Source organism: Myotis nattereri (genome assembly GCF_964212035.1).
Source record: "Myotis nattereri genome assembly, chromosome: X".
NCBI classification, from domain to species: domain Eukaryota; kingdom Metazoa; phylum Chordata; class Mammalia; order Chiroptera; family Vespertilionidae; genus Myotis; species Myotis nattereri.
The window spans coordinates 52,374,606-52,380,254 of record NC_138078.1 but is presented as its reverse complement, the minus strand read 5'-3'; positions in this window follow the sequence as shown (position 1 = coordinate 52,380,254).

Sequence of the window (5,649 nt, the reverse complement as noted above, 5' to 3'; positions counted from 1 at the left end):
TAACAATAGAATATTAAAGGTAAATTGGTAACTTAAAAGAAGCCTGGCTGTGCTTGAGTGGATCAGGAAAGAGCACCTTTGAATTTGGTCTTAACCAAGAGGCAGAATGGCCTGTGCTTTAGGTAATTTGTCATGGCTGAAGAGAAGTGGAAGGCTGAGTAATTGGAAATTAGATAGACAGGCATGGGCCAAATAATCAAGGGCCTGTGCCATGCTTAGAAGTTTGTACTTTAATCTCTAGATGATGGGGAGACATTGAAGGTTTTTTTTTAAAAAAAAATAACTTATGTTGACTTTTCTGGTTATAAAAGTAATATATACTTATTGAGGGTAGAACTTGAAATACACAGAAGTATAAAAATCATCATAATCCCACCTTGTAGAAATAACTGTTAACATTTTGGTATATTTTCTTCCAGACTATATAGCTCATATATACATTCGTGTGTGTGTGGGGGGGAATATATATATATATATATATATTAGAGGCCCAGTGCACAAAAATTTGTGCACTCGGCGGGGGAAGTCCCTCAGCCCGGCCTGTGCCCTCTCGCAGTCTGGGACCCCTCGGGGGATGACCACCTGCTGGCTTAGGCCTGCTCCCCGGGAGATTGGGCCTAAGCTGGCAATCAGACATCTCTCTGGCAGTCCGGCAGCCCTCAGGGGATGTCCACTTGCCAGCGGGGAGCAGACCTAAGCTGCAGTCGGACATCCTTAGCGCTGCTGAGGAGGCGGGAGAGGCTCCCACCACCACTGCTGTACTGGCAGCCATCAGCCTGGCTTGTGGCTAAGCAGAGCTCCCCCTGTGGGAGCTCACTGACCACCAGAGGGCAGCTCCTGCATTGAGTGTCTGCCCCCTGGTGGTCAGTGTGTGTCATAGTGACCAGTCATTCCCAGTGTTTCTGCTGTTAGGGTCAGTTTGCATATTACCCTTTTACTATATAGGATAGAGGCCTGGTGCACCAGTGGAGGCTGGCTGGTTTTCCCTGAAGAGTGTCCCAGATCAGGGTGGAGGTCCCGCTTGGGTGCCTGGCCAGCCTGGGTGAGGGGCTGATGGCTGTGTGCAGCTGGTCACACCCCCTTCAGGGTGGGGGTCCCCACTGGGATGCCTGGCGAGTCTGGATGAGGGGCTGATGGCTGTTTTCAGGCTGGCCACACCCCCTTCAGGGTGGGGGTCCCCACTGGGGTGCCTGGCCAGCCTGGATGAGGGGCTGATGGCTGTTTTCAGGCTGGCCACACCCCCTTCAGGGTGGGGGTCCCCACTGGGGTGCCTGGCCAGTCTGGATGAGGGGCTGGGGGCTGTTTTCAGGCAGGCCAAGCCTGCAGCTGAAGCTCCCAGTCTCTCCTTTTTTTCTTTTATTCTGGAATTTATTTACCTTCTGTAATTGAAACTTTGTTGTGGCTCTAGCTCCGAGGCAGGCTGGCTGAAAGCAGGTATCTGGGGTTTGTTTAGCTTCTATAATTGCAACTTTGTTGCTTAGAGTGGAGCTCAGAGCCTGGCTGCAGCAGGGAAGAAGCTTGGCTTCCTCCATCACTGGAGCAAGCAAGCCTCCTGCTCACTTCAGCTGCGTGGCTGCAGGCCGCCATCTTTGTTGGTGGTTAATTTGCATATCTCACTGATTAGCCAATGGGAAGCGTAGCAGAGGTATGGTTAATTTAAATCTTTGTCTAATATTAGATAGGATACACACACATACACACACACACATACAGATAGACACACAAAGGGAAAGACAGAGATAAAGAGATTAAAAATTTCCCACGTATGATAGGTTTGAACTTCAGGAAGATCACTGTATTCATGCCCTAAGGTTGCTGTAAAAAATTACCACAGCCCTAGCCTGTTTGGCTCAGTGGATAGAGCATCAGCCTGCGGACTGAAAGGTCCTGGGTTTGATTCCGGCCAAGGGCAAATGCCCGGGTTGTGGGCTTGATCCCCAGTGGGGGCTGTGCAGGAGGCAGCCAATTGATGATTCTCTCTCATCAGAGCCTGCAACCACAGGGAGCTGGGGGTCCCCTGCCCAGGCCTAATGCCTCGGCCAGAGGCGTTAGGCCTGGGCAGGGGCAGAGCGGGAGATCGTGGGGAACTGGGAGTCCCCTGCCCAGGTCTAATGCCTCGGCCAGAGGCGTTAGGCCTGGGCAGGGGCAGAGCCTGCAACCGCGGGGAGCTGGGGGTCCCCTGTCCAGGCCTAATGCCTCGGCCAGAGGCGTTAGGCCTGGGCAGGGGCAGAGCCTGCAACCGCGGGGAGCTGGGGGTCCCCTGCCCAGGCCTGACACCTCTGCCGGAGGCCTCAGGCCTGGACAAGGGGCCAATCCGGTGATTGGTGATCGGAGGGTGATGAGGGTCAACTCCTCTGGCCGAGGCATCAGGCCTGGGTGGGGAGTGGAGCCGGGGATTGGAGGGATATGATGGTCCCCTTGCCCAGGCCTGAAGCCTGGGTCAGAGGCGTCAGGCTTGGGCGGGGGGTGGAGCAAGCGATCAGAGGGAGATGGGGGTCCCCTGCCCAGGCATGATTCCTGGGCCAGAGGCCTCAGGCCTGGGCGGGGGCCAGAGCCAGTGATCGGGGGGAGATGGGGGTCCCCTGTCCAAGCCTGACACCTCTGGCGGAGGCGTCAGGCCTGGGCAAGGGGCCGATCAGGCGATCGGAGCGTGATGGGGGTCTACGCCTCTGGCCGAGGCATCAGGCCTGGGCAAGGGGCAGAGCCAGCAATCGGAGGGGTCTGGGGGTCCCCTGCCCAGGCCTGACACCTGGGCCAGAGGCATCAGGCCTGGGCTGGGGGCAGAACCAGTGATGGGGGGAAATGAGGGTCCCCTGCCCAGGCCTGACACCTCTGTCAGAGGCGTCAGGCCTGGGCAAGGGGCCAATCCTGCGATTGGAGGGTGATGGGGATCAACGCCTGAGGGCTCCCAGTATGTGAGAGGGGGCAGGCTGGGCTGAGGGACACTCCCCCCTCCCCCACACCCAGTGCACGAATTTCGTGCACCGGGCCCCTAGTATGTATATATATTTTAAAAAGAATACTTCAGCCCGGCCGGCATGGCTTCATGGTTGAGTGTGGACCTATGAACCAGAAGGTCATAGTTTGATTCCTGTCCAGGGCACACGCTGGGTTGTGGGCTTGATCCTCAGAGTGGGGTGTGCAGGAGGCAGCCCATCAGTGATTCTCTCTTATCGATGATGTTTCTATCTCTCTTCCTCTCCAAAATCAATAAAAATGTATATATTTTTAAAAGAATACTTCAATTTAATAAATAAAACATATGAATATAAAAAATACTTGTCATTACATGTAGGGCCTACCTTGATAATCTCCCCATCTTATGATATTTAACTTAATCACAACTGTAAAGTCCTACTTTTTTGCCATTTAAGATAACATTCACAGGCTCCAGGAATTAGAACAGGGATAACTTTGTGGGTGCATTATTCAGCTTACCACAGTCACCCTGGTAATAGTGTGTAGAAAAGATTGGAGGAGATAAGCTAGGAGATAGGGATGTGAGTTATAACAAAAAAATAATTTCAGGTGAAAGATGAGAAAGGCCTGAACTAAGACAGTGGTTGTAGGGATAGAGAAGAGGAAACCAAATCCAAATATTTAGAAGGTAGGATCAAGGGGACATAATAACCAAATAAATGTAGGAGGTAAGAAGTGAAAGAAGACTAGAACAATTCCCAGGTTTCTGTTTTGGGTGCCTGGGTGTCTGATTGTGCCACCCACCAGTATAGGAAACAGTACCATTGGGAGAAAATCAATGCAGTTTTGGTCGAGTTCAAGGTGAGAGGAGTCAGCCAAGTAACAGAAGAACAGGGTCCAGCCCGGCTGGTGTGCTCAATGGTTGAGCATCCACCTAGGAACCAGGAGGTCATGGTTTGATTTCTGGTCAGGGCACAAGCCTGGGTTGTGGGCTCGATCCCCAGTGTGTGTGTGGGGGGGGAGGTGCAGGAGGCAGCCAATATAATAAGCAGAGTTTCTATACACTTGCAATGAACAATTTAAAAGCTAAATTAAGGAACAATTCCATTTACAACAACATGAAAGAGAATTAAATACTTAAGAACAAATTTAACAAAATAAGTGGAAAACTTATATTCTGAAAGCTACAAAATATTGTTGAAAGAAATTCAGAAAGATCTAAATAAATGGACTTTGATTAATCAGATAACAAGTGTTAGCAGGAATGTGGAGAAACTGAAACCCCGTTGATTGGAATATAAAATAGTGCAGCTATTGCCCTAGCTGGTTTGGCTCTGCGGGTAGAGTGTCAGCTTGTGGAGTGAAGGGTTCCAGGTTCAATTCCAGTCAAGAGCACATGCCCGGGTTGCAGGCTCGATCCCCAGTAGGAGGCGTGCAGGAGGCAACCGATCGATGATTCTCTCATCATTGATGTTTCTATCTCTCTCTCTCCCTCTCCCTTCCTCTCTGAAATCAATAAAAATCCTATCTAATAAAAGAGAAACATGGTAATTAGCCGTAACTTCGCTACCCTTCCCATTGGCTAATCAGGGCGACATGCAAATTAACTGCCAGCCAAAGTGGCGGCCAGCAGCCAGGCAACTGATGCGAACAGGAGGCTGGCTTGCTCCAGTGACGGAGGAAGACAACGTTCCCTGCCTGCCACCGCCCAGCTCTGAGCTGAAACTCTAAGAAACATTGTTACAAATATAGAAGCTAAACAAAACCCCAGAAACCTGCTTTCAGTCAGCCAGGATCTCGGAGCTGGAGTTGCAACAAAGTTTAAAATACAGGAGGTAAACAAAGCCAGAAACCTGCTTTCAGCAGCTGAGGTCTCACAGCTAAAGCCGGCTCTCAGCTCCAGTGACAGCCATAGAAGGTAAATAAATCCCAGAATTAAAAAAAAGGAGAGGTTGGGAGGAGCTTCAGTCGCCCACCAGCCTGAAAACGGCCCTCAGCCCCTCACCCAGACTGGCCAGGCACCCCAGTGGGGACCCCCACCCTGAAGGGGGTGTGACCAGCTGCAAACAGCCATCACCCCCTCACCCAGGCTGGCCAGGCACCCCAGTAGGGACCCCCACCCTGAAGGGGGTGTGACCAGCTGCAAACAGCCATCATCCCCTCATCCAGGCTGGCCCGGCACCCCAGTAAGGACCCCCACCCTGAAGGGGGTGTGACCAGCTGCAAACAGCCATCATCCCCTCACCCAAGCTGGCCAGGCACACAAGCGGGACCCCCACCCTGATCCAGGACACCCTTCAGGGCAAACCAGCCAGCCCCCAACCATGCACCAGGCCTCTATCCTATATAGTAAAAGGGTAATATGCATCCCAGCACCGGGATCAGCAGAGCAGCGAGGCCTCCCAGCACCGGGATCAGCAGAGCAGCAAGGCCTCCCAGCACCAGGATCAGCGGAGCCGTGAGGCCTCCTGGCCCCTGACAGGGAGCAGCACCCAAACCCCCTGATCACCCTGCTGCTCTGTGTGTGACAGGGGGCGGGGCCACAACCTCCCTACCCGCCCTGCTCTGTTCGTGAAAGGGGAAGGCTCCCCAACCCCCTGATCGGCCCTGCTCTGTGCCTGATACAGGGGGAGCTCCCCAACCTCCCCATCGGCCCTGCTCTGTGCGTGACAGGGGGGAGCTCCCCAACCCCCTGATCGGCCCTGCTCTGTGTGTGACAGGGTACGGAGC